We start from the raw sequence: 16,856 nt of genomic DNA, 5'->3' as shown, positions 1-16,856 counted from the left end.
TTCCGGTCATCAGAGATCAGGAGCCGCAAATGCAAGAGATGTCCCGGTTGGACACAGAAGCTGGTGCAACCTGTTGCGGTCAATGAATTTAAGTCATATCGATGCCTCACCTGTCTAGGCAGTGGACCAGACACGGGGAAGCCGTTTTCGCCGATTCACACCTATGCACGGCGACACAAAGGGACACAGCTGTGGTCAGTCGGCCTCCTATCTCAGGCCACATTGAAGCTGGAATGCCAACATTTGGCAGGTGGGACTCTTGTAGCAGAATTAGATGTCTCCAAAGTTGCGAGCCGAAGCGCGGAACCACAATGCCTCTAGCTCAGTAACCCAAACTGGAGTTGGTCTGTCCACAGGATGGTTCCAGGAACTCTTCCGAAGACTCCAGATGGCTGGGCACTGAGCAGGTGTCCGTAATGGTTGGTCCTACCACTCCAAGGGTCGACATAACGCTGAAGGCCTTCTGAAGATCACAAGCCAGACTGGGCTTCACATGGACTGCAGCAAATATTGGTCACCAGTCCTTCTAAGAACGGGTCCACGGTCTTCCAGGGTCTTCGTAGGTAGGCAGGACAATTGGCTCCTTGCAGGACTTCGAAAGATCTCAGAGGCATAGCTGAAAGGCTCCTTTTCTTATCCAGAAACTCAGGTGAGACAGAAACTCAGCTCACGCAATGGAAGATCTGCCCCTCGCACACACGGTAGCAGTGGTCCAATCAGACGGAGACCCAGACGCAAATTCCCATCTTTGACTCCCATACGCTCACAATGCACCTGACCTATAGACCCCCGGTCCCCATTGGCACATTTAAGGAGGACATCTCGATAATATTATCGGACAACATGAAAGCTATATCTCAAATACTAGTATTGGGAGATCTCCACCTGGGCTTCAATGACCCTAATGACCAGCAAGCCACAGCAATTTCTAACGTGCTGACCAAACCTGGCTCTATTCAAAGGGTAACTCTGACCACACACAATAAAGGCAGAACGTTAGATTGTGTGGCAGAACTTAATTGTTATGCCTCAATCACATTCATAACCCATCAACTTTGGACAGACCATTACCTCCTCTCCTTCACCTTTGCAGTCAAAAATCTCACCCCTAAATACAACCCAGTAGCTCCCCCAACCCTTACCAGGAATAAAAAGAAAATTACGGCAGATAAACTTATACCACTCATAATACCCATCAATGCTCTTCCTGACACTAATGACCCTGCAATTTTAGTAGTTGAATACAATAAACTATTACCAAAGCGCTAGACCTGATCGCCCCTTTAAAGATGAGGAAGAGAGCTAAAAAAAAGTGAAGTCACCTGCAGACACCTATCTAATGAGGAAAACAAAACCAACCTCATTAACATATCTGCCTTCTATAAGAAACAAATAATACAGACCAAACAGGAGATGTACAACATCAGGATCTTCCAAGCAAACTCTAGTACTAAGGAACTTTTGTAATTTTAAAAGAGATGGAAGCCCCTATTCCCCCCACAGATAAGGACAAACTCTGGTGTTCTAACATTCAGAACGCTTTAGCAAATACAATCACCTTCCTTCAGAATAAGATTGCTGAAAAAAAGCTACCATTCCGAACTGAGACACACCCAACAATACCCAAACGTATACTACTAAACCGTCTCCACGCTTTAGTTTCTAAAGAGTTTCCACCCTGGAGGTGGAAAAAAATCATCCTCTCATTAAAACCCGCAAACTGTCAGGGAGACAAATGCCCAGCACAAATCATCAAAGATGCGGCAAGAGACATTTCACCCTTCATAACTAAACTAAGTAAGGTCTTCTTTCTATCAACGACCATCCCCAGCAACTTAAAAGAATCGTGGGTCCTTCCACTCCTCAAAAAACAATCACTAGACCCAACTATACCCACCAACTGCAGGCCCATTACTACTGTGCCTTTCTTACTTAAAATACTAGACCGTTTGGCCTACCTGCAGATTCAGGAGTACTTGGAGTCGAATCAGCTCCTGGGAATCGGACAATCTGGCTTCATGCCCCAACACGGCACTGAAACGGCACTATTAGATCTTAAAACTCAGATCGTCGAACTTAAGGACAATGGGAAAACAGCCCTGCTACTCCTCCTTGAACTTTCGGCTGCCGTCGACCTGGTGGACCATAAAGTATTATGCAATCACCTTGACTCAGCAGCTCACTTCGCTCAGGACGCCATAATATGGATTCAATCATTTTTGAGCAACACAGGACCATGAGTCTTCTCGACATCTGCGGAAGCTGATCCCATTCCTATTACATGTGGTGTGCCGCAGGGTTCCTGCTTCTCACCCACAATGTATAATATATTTACCAAGCCACTATTTGATGATCTGGACCATCTGGGTGTCATATACACTAATTATGCAGATGACACCCAGATCCTCATACCACTTACTTAGGATTATTACAAGGATGTGGTCTTGGTAAATAAAATATACCTCATCATCCAGGAATGGATGGCCCCCCACGGTCTATACCTGAATGATGACAAAACAGAGCTCCTCATCTTGAGGACAGCTCTTAACCTCAACAAACTCGACCCTAAATATGCCTCCTTCATCATAGATGGTAACCTTATCAAAGTTGCCAAAGAGGTCAAAACTCTTGGATTTTACCTAGACTCCTCCCTCACTCTTGATAAACAGGTCAATGCCATGCCATGCCATGGCCTCAGCCTCGGCATACACCTGTAAACTGATCAGAGCCAGAAAACCATTTCTCGCCAAAGACAGCTGCACCATACTTGGCAGAGCCCTCGTTCTCTCCAAGTTGGACTACTGTAACGCACTGTATCTGGGCGCCAGCAAACAGACCATTAACAAGATCCAAATTTTACAGAACGCCCTGAGAACGGCACAGGGCATTGCTATAAGGTAACACATATCTGAGGTAAGGAGGCAGAACAAATGGTTGTCTATCAAAGACAAAATCCCGCTCAAAACTGCTTCATTGACTCCCTCCCTCCACCTTGAGGGTACCTCAAACTTTCCTCAACTTCAGATTTAACATCATTAAATGGCTCAGGGAAAATGACCACTAATCCTAATCCCTGATTGCCCTTCATCAACATGTACTATAGCATCTTCATATACCATGCGTCTACATAGCCTCTACTGTTTTAATCATCTGCAAAATATTTTGTACATTAACATTGTACATTTTGTAATTATGGATAGTCACGATTTTATTGTATGTATATATCGGTTTACACTGTCCTATTAGCACCTTACCAGGGAACTGTTGTACATTTACTTGTAACCTATGTAACACATGTAACTATGTAAACTGAAAGTATTCTTGTATCCTCCTGTATTCCGCGCCCTGATAACTCCGGGTTTAGTGCGCATTACAAATGAATAAAAAACACACACACACACTCACTCACCCCCAAGGCTTTACTGGGCAATGCATGACTATGAAAGGAATTTCCTGACCTGGGAGGGCAGGAAGAAGGCCACAGGACAGAATTGCCAAAAGAACAAGCAAAAACCTTGTGGCACAGCCATATTGGGACACTAGCCACATTTAGTAGCCAAACGCGGTAAGGCTAAAGAAAAGTATTGCAAATTTAGTCAAAATGCAACTGCAGTCACCAGCTTGTCTTTAGGCACATCTAAAGTAACCAAAAAATTCCCTTTGAGTGCAGTTTAGGGTCATACAAAAGAAACCCCATTATTATAAGATGTATTGTGCAATGATAAAAAGTTAACCAAAACATAGCTAACATGTATCAGGAAAAGGGAAACCTAGTTTCCCTCCTAACAGTGAGCAAAAGTGCAGTGGAGTGAAGCTGAAGGCTTGGCTTCACTGGGAAAAAGTCAGGACAGAGTACAAAAATAAAAGCAAAAGGTTTGGGGGTCCATAGAAATGGAGGGGAAGTTGCTAAAAGGAGAAAACTATCTTAACACCCTGCAAGCCCATTCCTCCTCCCACAGACAATTACTTGGGCGTTCTTTCTGACTGTTATATGGCATTTATAATGCGCCTATACACAAGTGTGTCAAGGCTTGACAAGGCAAGGAAGGGGGCACAGAGGGAGGACCGAGACGACGATCTTACTAGGCCAAGTGAAATTGAGATCGCGCAAGTGCAGGAGAGGGGGAGGGGAAAAGGGCCAGGTGAAAGGGGAGGGGCAGCGCTATACATGGGTTCAAAATAATAAGAAGTGCAGCCAGCAGGTGGCAGGTACAAGGGTTTGTGCAGGTGTCCAAAAGTGCAGGTAGGGGGACTGTAGGGTTACAAATACAGACCCAAGCGCAAGGGTTGCCCGGAGGCAGTACGGGTGTGCAACTGGGTGGGCAGGGATCTGAGCCCGAAATCGGAGGGTAGCCAGGTGACCAATGCAGTATCAGATAGGAAATTGGAAGTGGAGAGGAAGAGAGAAGGCAGAAGCAAAGAGTAAGGTCTTGAGGTGCTTCCGTAACTGGAGATGGTTCTCCTCGTTTCAGAGAAGCAGGGAGGCTGTTCCCCAGCCGAGGAAAGGGATCTACCACCAACTCATTGCTTGGAGAAGCGACTGACCCTGAGTGAGTTCGAGGTGGAGGAACGAAGTACTCGAATAGGAAGTATTTACAAAGAGAGTGATGGAGGTATTGAGACCCCGGGCCCCAGAAGGCCTTGTGGACAATGCAGAGGGTCTTGAACTTAATCTTTGCAGCCACTGGGAGCCAATGCAGAGATTTTGATCCCTGGACCTGAGGCCAAGGACATGTCTCACAGTCCTGTTCTGGATGAGTTGCAGAGGGCGGAGAGTAGAAGTAGGCAGATTTAGAAAGAGGCTGTTGCAGTAGTCCAGCCTAGAGAGAACCAGAGCTCTAGAGAATATGAGCTTCTGGGGGAAGGAGAGGAAAGGAAGAATACCTCTGAGGTGATGCAGTTGGTAGTTTGACTTCTTAGAGACATCAGAGAAGTCGGGATAAAAGGAGAGTGTGGAGTCGAAGATGACCCTGAGGTTCTTAGCATTACAGGTGGGAGCAGGAAGAGGGCAAGGGGAGGCCGGCCAGAGAGTGACAGGAAAGGAGGGTGCAGGTTTGTTGATTAGGAGAATCTGTCTTACTGGCATTAAGGCAGAGATCGTTGGCGGCACACCACTCCTGCACAGCAGACAGAGATGAGAGCAGGAGAAGAGGTGGCAGAGGGGAGCCTGAAAATGAACGGAGTGTCATCCGCATAGCACTGAAAGTTGGAGCAGATAGCAGCAATGCAGTTGGCGAGAGGTGGCAGGTATTGGTTGAACAGCCAGGGAGAGAGGTTAGACCCCTGGGAAACACCACAGGTAGAGAGTGAGATGGAGGAAAAGAAGGACCCAAGTTAGACCTGGGAGGGTCGATCAGAGATGAATGAGGTCAGCCAGGCCAGGGCCTGATAGGTGATACCCATGTTATCACGGAGATGATTGAACAGGTTGTCATGGTTGACTGTGTCAAAGGCAGAAGAGAAATCGAGTAAGATGAGGACAGAGGGGATATTAGAATCAAGGTTAGAGAGCAGGTCATCACGGATTTTCAGAGGAGCAGTTTCCGTGCTCCTGACTGCTCTGAAGCCAGACTGATGGTCATGGAGACAACCAACAGATTCAGTGTGAAGATTAAGCTGGGAGATGGCCAGCTTTTCCAGGAGTTTGCCCAGGAAAGGAGTGATGGAGGGGTCGGCTGAGCTTTTCTTGAGAAGAGGGTGCATAAGAGAGTGCTTCAGGGGGAGGTGAAGGCTCCAGTGGCAAAGGAGTGGTTGCAGAAGTCAGGCAGGGCAGAAGCGAGGATGTCAATGTGGTCCTTGATGGTTTTGGAAGAACAGGGAAGAACCTGTTTTGACAAAACTTTCATGGATCGGACTTGTCTAGAAACCTTGTCTGGGAAGAACAGAGGAAAGGAAGAGAAAGAGGGAGGAGAGGTGGCCACAGATGGGCCTTAGGTAGAGAACAGAGTAGAGGGAGGAGAAGGAGAGGACGAGAGGGTAGACGGGATGTCCTGGGTTTTAGAGATGAAATGAGAAGCCAGGGCCATGCAGAAGGCCTGGGAGGGGACAGGTGAGATGGAGACTGAAGCGGGATTGGCCAGCTCCTTGCAGATTTTAAAGAGTTCGGCCATGAGGAGTCTGACTGCTTTATCTGGTTCTCTGCTCCTCTTCTCCTCCAACTTGGAACCTGCTCCCATGGTCTCCCATACACTCCTCTCCTACCAGGGATCCGGTTTCATACCTTTCTGCTCTTTCAACATCCTTCATGTCCCTTTTGTCCCTTTTGCTTTTTTCATCATTTGCTGTATCATCCAATTTTAACTTTACTGGTGTCTTACAAGCTTCCTCTTATTAACCTTTTCCTTTTTTCCTTTTTCCTTTTATCCTATTCTCCTTAGTACTCCCTTCTTCCCACCATAGTACACTCTCTACCACTTGGACTCGTCCTACTCCAGTCTTTGCCAACTGGAGAAGCGCCCCTTCTCCTTGATATCCCCTGCCACCTTTATTTTGCTTTCCTGCCTCCTCTGCCCTTTCCATACCTCCCCTACTCTTGCTCTCTTCTCTTCCTCTTCCTTCTGCTCCTTTATCTCTCTCCAACTACCCATGTACTATTCACTTCTTCCCCTCCTTTTGCACCTTCAACTCTCCTCCCATCTTCTTCCTGCACATTGAGCTCTCTTCCACTCTTCTTCCTGCATCTACAACTTTTGTCCCCTCCCGCTATTCCTCTTATGTCCCGTCCCCTTTCCTCCATACTGCATGCATGGGCGTCCCTTTCAAGGGACGGGAGACTGAACCTTTTTCACCAGAAAAAACCTTCTTCCGCTTTAAATTTAGAGGCGTGGGAGTGCGGCCCTCGGAGCATGCGCTGCCCTGACTCCACCATCTGGCGCCACACCTCAGTCCCCTTTTCCACGTCGACGGGACGGGACAAAATCACAGCACTCCTGGGTTTGGCTTTGGCCATGTAATTCCACACGTGGATACTTCTTCTCTTCTCTCTTTTTTTGTCTATTCTCATTCAGGTACTCGGTCCTCGGTCATCGTGCTCCTCCCCGGCACATGTCGACTTCTACAAGGTTGAGCAGGTGTCCATCCTGCGACGGGCTCTTCCCGACTAAAGACCCCCACTCTGTCTGTCTACGGTGCATTGGCCCAGAGCACGGCTGGCAAGCTTGTACCGCATGCAACGCGCTTTCCTTGAGGTCTCTGAAGAACAGACTAGCCAGGTGGAGGGAGCTCTTACAGAGATCGCCTCCAAAGGACCTTAAGGACTTTGTCTATAATCGATCCAGACCCAAGATAGGGCCGCTCTTTTCCAGTGGACCCCACGGAGGAGACTCCCTCCCAAGGACTCGCCTGCGCTGGAGGGACTGCTCAGGTCCTTGTACCAACACAAGTACCGAGGCTGAATCAGCTACAGGGCCACCAGGCCGAGGGGTCAGTAGATCCTCCCGCTGACAGTGCTGAGGGACTGGAAGGTTCTTTTACCGGGTCTTCACGTGAGGGGCTGTGCCCTAGTACCGGCAACCTGTCCGAGGGGGCGCCTATACGCAGTTCTACTGACTGATCTGCCGAGGGCGACATGCCTACCGGGCCTAGACCTGTGGAACAGGGTAGGCCCCATAATCCACACTCAAGAGTCCTGGACGGGGCGGGGTCATGTGAGCCGAGCAACACGACACAGGCACGTGGAAGGCAGCTCGACAAAATGGGCGCTGTACCAGAAAATTTAGACATCCGGCCGACACCGCTCCAGGGACGGCCGCAGGTGGAGGATCGTGTCAAGGTACGACTAGTGTCAACCAGGTATGTGGCCTCAGCTTACCCTGCCTTCGCGCAAGGCAGGTTCCTACTGTTTCCGTATGGGCAGGGCACACAACGGCTCCAGAAGCCCCTTGCTACGCCGTCAATATCGCCTTCCACCAATCCGGCCTGTGAGGACAGGTCATTGAACGGTTCCTCGGGCTCATGAAATCTCGGCTGGGGGACATCCTCAGGGATGCCATCAGGGAGGTCTTCCCGCCAATGGCTCTGGTGCCGCAGGCTCCAGTGCAGACGTCTCTGGCCCCTGCTCATCCTCCTGTCCAGGCGGTTCTGCAACAGCATCCGCCTCAGCCTCCTGCTCTTGGTCTCCACACCGCAGCCCCCGGCTCCTAATTCCACTCCTCCGGTCCCTGACCAACAGGACCCGCAGGCGGACACAGATGAGGACGACGACCCTGACATGCCATCTTCAGCCAAGGCCTGCCACAAATGTCTGGCAGGGCTGGCAGAGTACTTGGGCCTTCCTCAACCCTAGGTCGAGGAACCAGCAGAGGGGGTACTCACAGAAGTCCTTGCGCTACATCCTGTGACCAGAACAGGGATCTGATGCAGAAGGACGTAGTTACCTTTGCCAAGAAGGGTTGGCTCAAGCCCCACTCAGTCCAGCCGGTGAGCAAACGCCTGGACACCAAGTACAGACAGATGGAGGGGGGATACACTCTTGCTATCGGCCCATCCTCAGCCACGCTCCTCGGTCATCGCTGCAGCATCGCTATACTCCAAGCCTCAGTCGTCGTCAGCCTCCTCCTTTGCGGCGCTGCTTGGCAAAGAGGAGATGATCTTGGAGGCGTAGGGAAGAAGCTGTATTCCAACGCGTCCTTGCACCTTCATCAAGCCAATGCGGATGCCATGCTGGCAGCCGTTAACCAGAGGCTCTGGCAGGAAACTGCGGATTTCCTCCCAGAGTTTCCGGCATAGAGCCAATCATGATTCAAGGCGGGATTGGCAGCGGAGAAGATGGTGGCGCAAGACATCATGGAGTCCACTGTGGCCCACATAGATACCTTTGCCGGTGCCATCTGCATTGCCACGGATATGAGAAGAACGGGCTGACTCCGTGCTACAAAATTCAACCCGGATGTACAGGATCTTATCTTAGATCTTCTGTTCGAGGGGGTGACCTCTTCCACTCCATAACGGACGAGGAGCTGGACAAAAAGAAAAACGGCTCACAAACGGCTAAGTCTTTATACATCTTGACAAAGACCACGCCCAAAATGTACACCCAGTCACAGCATCACTCGGACAAGGGGCATACATACGGAGGGTTCCACGGCTTTCAAGAGCAGAGGTCCAGGCAGCCTGACTGTTCGCCAACTCAACATCGGCGCAAACAACAAAAGGGGGTGGGGGGAAGTAAGGGTTTTTTCCAGTCCCCCTCCTCCGCAAAAGCCTCAGAGGGAACGAAGGCATGACACAGCCCTCCAGGTCCATGTGTCTCCAGTGGGGGGCAGGCTTGCTCTCAAGCACATTTCTGGTGCCAGAATTTCGTGAACCCCTGGATCCTGGCCGTAATCTCCACGGGGTACCGCCTCCCTATCCCAGCCTATCCTCCTCTCCCACAGATTGGGAAAGCAACTCTTTTGGCGGAGATCCGGTTGCTCGTTCTTGAGCCAGGCAGTGGAGGAAGTCCCAGCCTCTCAGTGAGGCTTGGGCTTTTACTCCAGGATTTTCGCCATTCAGAGGAAGAACCAGGCAGGCCTGAGAGTTGTGCTGGACCTTTCCACCTGCAACCTCTCCCTACCTCTACAAAAATTCAAGATGGTTAAGCCAACTTTGTTAGCGGAGACTTTGTGCAAGGGAGACTGGATGTGCTCCCTGGATCTGAAGGACGCGACCTACACATCCCGATCTGGCAACCTCATCCTTCTTTTCTACGATTTCAGAATCATGGGATACCACTTCCAATACAAGGTGCTTCCTTTCGGCATTAACTCGGCCCCCAGAGTCTTTACCAGGCTGATGAACACAGCGGCGGCCCTCCTCGGGGCCACCACATCTACCTGTACCTCGATGACTGGTTCCTCAGGGCAACATCCCCGAAAGCAGTGCACCATACTTCCACGCTCTTCTGAACACATTGCACGAGCTGGGTTTCTCACTCAACCTCAAGAAGACGCAGCTGCAGCCCATGCAGAGACTGACCTTCTTGGGTCTCATTTGGGACCCATGTTCAGAGTTTTTTTCCCCTCAGGGGACAAGATCACGGTCCTCAAAAAGGCCACCGCGCACTTCCTCAGCACAGAAGTGACCTCGGCCTGGTGGTACCAACACCTACTGGGTCTCATGGCAGCAGTCCTCTTGACCATCCCTTACACGAGACTCAGGATGAGGAGGATATAGCTGCAATTTGCAGCCTCTTGGAACCAGGAGCGGGGCTCTCAGTCAGAGATAATCAATGTTCCTCCATCACTTCACCTGGACCTCACATGGTGGTCCAGGGACTGCAACCTTTGGCTGGGCAAGCCTTTCCGGCAACCTACCCTGCAGGTAACCATCACCACTGACTCCTCTTTCGAGGGTTGGGGGGCCACCCTGGACAACCACTGCATCCATGGCACCTGGACCCGGCAGGAGTATCACATCAATTGGCTGGAACTGAAGGCGATCTGGCTGGCGCTTAGAGCCTTCCTTCCAGTTATCAAGGTCAAGGTTGTCCTCATTCAGACAGACAACTCGACCAGCATGTTCTATGCCAACAAGCAGGGAGGTACCAGATCCCCCCTCACACCCCCACTGTGCAGGCTTGCAGTTAGCATGTGGGAATGGGCCCTGGAGAGAAAAACATCTACCTCACGGCTGTCCACCTGCTGTGGAATCCAACCTGGAGGCAGACAGGCTCAGCAGATTGGGTGCAGACAACTACAAGTGGCATTTGAACCACCTAGTACTGCAGGAAATCTTCTACAAATGGGGACACCCCCAGGTGGACCTCTTTGCCTCCTGGGGCAACAGGAAGTACCAACTGTTCGCTTCCTGTCAGGGCCAGGGCCCAGGCTCTCTGGCCGATGCATTGCAGATTCAGTTGGGACGGAATTACAGCATACGCCTTCCCGCCACACCACTGATCAACAGGGTGATATGCAAGAACAAGGAATCGCACCACCTCATCATTCTAATAGCACCGTGGTCGCCGGCCAGGCCATGGTTCTCGGAGCTGTTCAGCCACTCGGAGAGGCCGCCAATTCGCCACCCCGAAGGGCCCAACACATCTTCTGTCGCAGCAGGGGGCCGGGTCAGACTCTAAAGCCCACTTGCATGTTCCTTAGACAACGTGCTCTCCTTCTTGGCGCCCCTCGCCCACTCGGGCGTGCAGGTGCACACTGGCTGCACTTTCTTGGCAGCCATTGGGGCTTACAGAAACTCTGAGGAGGACATCTTTTCCTCTTCCAACCCAATTATCAGGAAACATTTGACGGGACTCGCCAGACTCTACCCGCCCATCAAGAGGCCACACCCCGTGTGGGACCTCAACATAGTTCTCGGTGCCCTGGCACACAAACCATTTGAACTAATGTCGTCTGCGGACATCTGGCCGGTCACCATTAAGACAGCCTTGCTAGTCGGCTTCACCTTGACTCGCAGAATCAGCGAAATCCAGGCGCTGGTTGCCTCAAAGCCATATACTACATTTCACAGGGATAAAGTAGTCCTGCGGACACACCCAACATTCTTGCCCAAGGTGCCTTCCGCATTCCATCTGAACGAAGAAATCGTGCTAACAACGATTTTTGCTGAGCCCAAAGACGAGGCACAGAGAGTTCTGCACTGCCTTGATGTCAGGCGTGCCCTGAAATTCTACTTGGACAGGACCAAGGGCTTCTGCAAGTCAGATGCACTTTTTGTCACCTTCTATTGTTGACGAGTGTATGGGGACTGAGGTGTGGCGCCGGAGGGTGGGGTCAGGTCAGCACATGCACCCAGGGCTGCTCCCCCGCGCGCCTCTATATTTAAAGGGGAAGAAGGTTTTTTCTGGTGAAAAAGGTTCTGTCTTCTGTCCCTTGGAAGGGGCGCCCATGCAGTATGGAGGAAAGGGGACTAAGGACTAAGAGTACGTTAGTCACTACGGTGCGTTACTTGTAAAAAAAAATGTCCTTAACCTCTCTCCTCACCTGTTAAGGAGATTTTCCAGAAGCTAGTGATCCGGGTCTTCAGATGGATTTTCCTGCTCTAGGTACTGTTAACGATTCCCTTAAGATCACCAGGCTCTCCCAGTGGTAATATTGTAGAGCAGCTGCCCAGGCTTAACCTTCAGGAGGTGGAGTAGGGTAGTTGATATGTACAGTGCATCCATTTCTAGAATGTCCACACACTGTATTGTTATGAAAATATACTATTTTTATAAGGAAAGGGATAAACCGCTACAAGTACAGGTAAGTGAACTATGTAAAATAAAAGTGCCAGTGTCAAGTACGTTAAACTACTTCAATAAGCGTTTTCATAGTTCCGTAGATTCTTCACTAGAAGAGAGAATGCAGTACCAGATAAGCAACACAGTTCTTCCTTCTAGACCAGAAAGTTAAGAGGGCAAGGGAGACCAATTGTGCTAATTTGTAGCAGTCTTTTGCGGTAAAGGGATACCTTTGAATGGATTGGGTCGTCCCATGTATTCCTCATCTTTGATATATTAAGGTCTGCTTGCAGCTTGCTTCCTAAAAAGTTTTCATAGGGTCGAGCTTCGTGAAGTGTCGAATTTTGGTCCTCGACGGTCTCCGTAGCGTTCTTTGTGGCGTTGACGCTGATATATATATTGACACGCACGCTGACCGTTACCTCAGTTCAGTTTTTTCTGCATTGCTGAGTGATTCAGAGCTACTCGCCTCAGTGATTAAACTACGTTTTACTGCGAGAATGGCCTCCACAACGAAGACGTTCTTCAAGCGGTGTACGGACTGTGGTGCCAAGATGTCGATTACAGACCTGCACTGTGTTTGTGGTGCTTGGGATCGTGCCACAATGTCGATGACTGTGGCTCGTGTCAGTCTATGACGCTTAAGGCCTTGTGGGAAAGAAGGGGAAACTTGATGCAGGTAAGCCCTCCCCCAAATCTCTTGCCCTTACCCCTTTGAAGAGGAAATCTTCCTCAGACTCGAGAGAGGTCTCTCCTGTAAAAAGAATTTCAAAACATAGACATTTGAGGTCCGGTTCCTGACATTAGTTTTCCTCGTCCCATAAAAAAGACGAGAAATGGCCCTGCTGGTAGTCGTCTTCATCTTCCTCTTCTGAAAGAGTTAGTTTCCGAAAGAAGAACTCGACTCCAGGGGAGTTGGAAAACTTCTGCTAAATAATGTTAGACATTTTTAAAAGACACCTTGTCCAAGTGTTCCTCAAAAGGAGTTCAAGAAAAGTGGCCACCCCTCGGCGTCGTTTTAAGACCAGTAAGGAGTCCTGTGTGTCCCTTTCTCTTGCGGCTAACAGTCCGATAAGAGAGTTTCCTTGACATAAATCGAAGGTATCTTTCTCGACGCACAAGAAAAAGCCATTCTCTGTTACCTCGAAACATTAACTAACTGCATCGAAGCCTTTTCAAAGGAATTGAAATGTTTGTCACCTGGACACTTCGACGCACATAATTCATATTGAGCCTTCGAAGCAACATAAGGTGTCGACGCATTCGTCGACAGTTTCAAATAAGCCGTCGCAGCCTTCAACCTCATCGGCATCAGCATTAACCTTGAACATTCCATCCATTAAGCAGGATGCGTTAACCTTGAACATTCCATCCATTAAGCAGCTCCAAGTGTATTCTTGGGTGTGGCTGCTAATGGATTGCCTTCGCACATGCTCACTCTCTTGGAGTGGCGGGGTGTGGCTGGTAAGCCGGCCCTAATGGGCTTGCCCACAATCTCAGCTATATAAGCTGCCCCGATCCTCAAGACAGACGCTTTGCGTTATTCTGCACTTGCAAGCAGCGTAATGCTCACCGTTGCCTAAGGTCAGACTTAAAGATCCTGCTTCCTGGACATCCTGCTTCCTGCCAGCATACTTACCAACTGGGGGAAGCTGTTCTTACCTGTACATCTCTTCGGCGAACCACGTATTCATCTTTACACTTTCCGGAAAGCCAAAATCTTCATCTTGGCACCGCAGCACGACACGCTCCCATCGTCAACAGCAGCACCTGCAAGGAAAAACAGAAGACAAGGTTAGGCATCAAAAAACAGTCAGTTTAAGGTTGTGCTTTGCCATACTTTGTGCTTTTCCTTAAACCATCACTTACCAGCTGTCGAAGATTGCGGTAGCATCCATCTTCCATCCGGGTGCGTCTCACAGCTGCATTGAGGCCGCATTTCCCTCAAAGGGAAGAAAACAGAACAGAGACATTATTGCGGGCATAAATAGGAGCAACATATAAAGACATTAAACAGACCGAACAGCATCACAAGAGCTTAAGAAAGACTTCCCAGTCATAAGGAGAAGCATAGTCGCAGCTGGACTGGACTAATCCTTATCAGGGATGAGTGAAGGAACTAGATCCCATTCGACGTGCCCCTGACAGAAGTAGCAGGGCGGAGAGTGTATCTTCCATAATTCACTGGTGAGCTTTATGGGCCGGCGTATGCTCACAGAAACCGTACTTTGGGGTGAAGGGTTCGAGAGGTACAACAATCACAGATTGGCGCACTCACACACTCTTATCTCCACGCAGGAGCAGTATCGCCACGTACCACTGCTCACAGCTTTTCTACTGAGTGAGAGGCCTGAAGGAGGTGATTCAAGTACAGGGAGTGCTGCAACTGTGCCCCAACGCCTCCACAGAGACCAAGTGAGCGTAACAGTTAATAAGTTATTAACAAAATAATACAAGACCGCTTCTGTGGATCCTCTGTTTCTGAACTGTCATCCAACACCTGAAAGATTAGTGGTTCAAACAGCAACAGCATCTTCAAAGGCTGCAGCTATCCTTCTGCTCCCACAGATAAGGAAGGTTGGAGGATTGACTGTTTAGGCAAATGAGTGTTTATTGCAGGAAGTATTGCATTAGAATCTGCCAATGCTACCCAGTGCATTAGTGAAATAGACACATAGACTTTGGGGTGTAGCTGCTTTAGCAGCAGAACACATACCAGAAGGAGAAGAGAGAGAAGTTTTTTAAGCATGATAAAAGATGGCAAAGATGCCACGAGGCATCTAGTTGGGGATAGTGGACTCTCCCAGTAGAGCCGTGGCTGCCAGCACAGTAAATCTGGATTTTCGGCGGATGTTCAGGCACGTCTGCTAGACATGCTGTTTGACAGTACTTCTCTTTTTGGGGAGAAGGATGATAGTCTAGAAAAACTGCAAGCTTCTAGAGCTGCAGCAAAATCTTAAGGGGCGGCAACAAGACAACCTCAATCTACAGGTCAAGAATGGAGAGGTCATTCTTTTTGTTTCTGTTCCTCCATATCTAGAGGAAAAGGTCAGTTTCCACAAAGAGGTCAAAGAAGAGCCTTTCGTGGAAGAGGTAGAGGAGGAAGGACTCCCCGTTCAGCATCTGCAGAGTTACCCTCAGCTGCAGGTGGAACAGCAAAATGACTCCTTCAAGCACACAACTGTGGTAGGGGGCAGACTGTCTTACCATGTCCAGAGTTGGCGAAGCATGGATGTGTGAGAAACCTGAGGGCGTTCTCATGGATAATCCCTTGGCATCCTTTGTTCAGGTGGCCAGGGGAGAGCAATCGCTCTTCGATCGCGACCCTGGGGGTGGACGAGCGAGGGAGGATCACCTGAGCAGGTGGTCCTTGGGGACTGGGGAGAGAGCACCTGAAGGCGAAATACGGTATCCTCCTATCTTGCCACAATCCATCCTACCTTCTCTCTGCATTCATGGGATGGTGTCATACAAGTCCCATCAGGCCCCAGCTTGTTGCCTTAAAAAAGGGAAGGGTAAAACAGCCCGGAAAATTACACCATTCCATAACCCTTAACAGCAACCCCGTCAACCCTTCTTTATAAACCAAAGTACATATAACCCCTCCACTTCTATCTGCTTGAAAGAGCTACAAAATCCAGAGGTCCTATTTTTCAAGGCCTCCCTCCTTTTCTGTCATGTCCGAACACCCTTTGTCCATAACCTTTAGGAAAAACTACAACTCCCATAATCCCCTTTTTCAATTGAGTTACCAAAAATAAATGTCTCCCTATCCTCATTTTCTCACTGAAATTCCTTTATATAATTTTAAAGATTCTTTTTCTCGCAACGCCGCCTCCCTCCCACCCCCATTCTGAAAATGACAAAGAAGAGGAAGAGGTTGCCTAGAGGAATGAAGGAAAAGCCTACTGAGACACAGAGGACAGACTGCCATCTATTAACAGACTGTCCCATTAATGAGGGCAGACCAAACCCAGACCAAACACCTGCAGCCACTTAAGACCTCCCAGGTGTATAAAAGGAGGCTACAGTGCGAAGGAAGGCAGTTGCGCTGGGGAGACTTGGAGGGAGGCTACAAGGCTGAGTCCGGCAGAGGATCCCTACCACACTCCCCAGCATTGATGCAGCAAGGCTCGGCACTGAATAGAGTAGTTTTCCTGAAGGTGAAGGGGAATTGGCGAGCAGGACTGGAGGGCCAGGAGATTGATCGACAAGTCAAACCAGCAAAAGAAGTGCAAGCAAAACTTCCCTGTTGGTTGCAACCTGTCAATTTCCGTAAACCGCTGCCTAACAAGGAACTGTGTGTCCTTGTCTGAAGTGCCCACAGAAAGCTGGCTCCCCTGCCTGGTGAACTATGGAGTTGGGGAGGAGCAGAGGAACCACATAAGAGAGAAGAGTGCCTTGCCAACCTTTTGAGGTCGAAGATGTCTTGTGGAAGTTGCCTAACCTTATAACTTGCAGTAGCAGCAGCAAAACAGCGGTTGCCCATACAATTGTCAGAACTGTAGTAGTTGAATGTAGCAGGAGCAGAAGTTCAATGTGGGGCAAGAGAGCCTGCTCGCACAGTATCATTAAGGGAGTTGCTGGAGAGTGAGCAAATCCTAAGCAGAAGCATCCTGACAAGATTGTATATAAGAGGTCACAGAAGTTGCAAGTAGAAGAGTTATTAAGCAGAAGTGGAACCTTTGTCTTCAAT

General features: G+C 49.5%; 1 protein-coding gene across 3 annotated transcripts in view; it reads left to right on the top strand.

Annotated features, from left to right (window-relative positions):
* Positions 1-16,856, top strand: part of LRCH4 (leucine rich repeats and calponin homology domain containing 4) — a 1,212,507-nt gene that overhangs the window by 953,716 nt on the left and 241,935 nt on the right. The window lies entirely within an intron of this gene.

Source organism: Ambystoma mexicanum, chromosome 1p, assembly GCF_040938575.1.
Source record: "Ambystoma mexicanum isolate Mex_15411 chromosome 1p, UKY_AmexF1_1, whole genome shotgun sequence".
NCBI classification, from domain to species: Eukaryota; Metazoa; Chordata; class Amphibia; order Caudata; family Ambystomatidae; genus Ambystoma; species Ambystoma mexicanum.
This window is presented reverse-complemented; position numbering and strand designations above follow the sequence as displayed.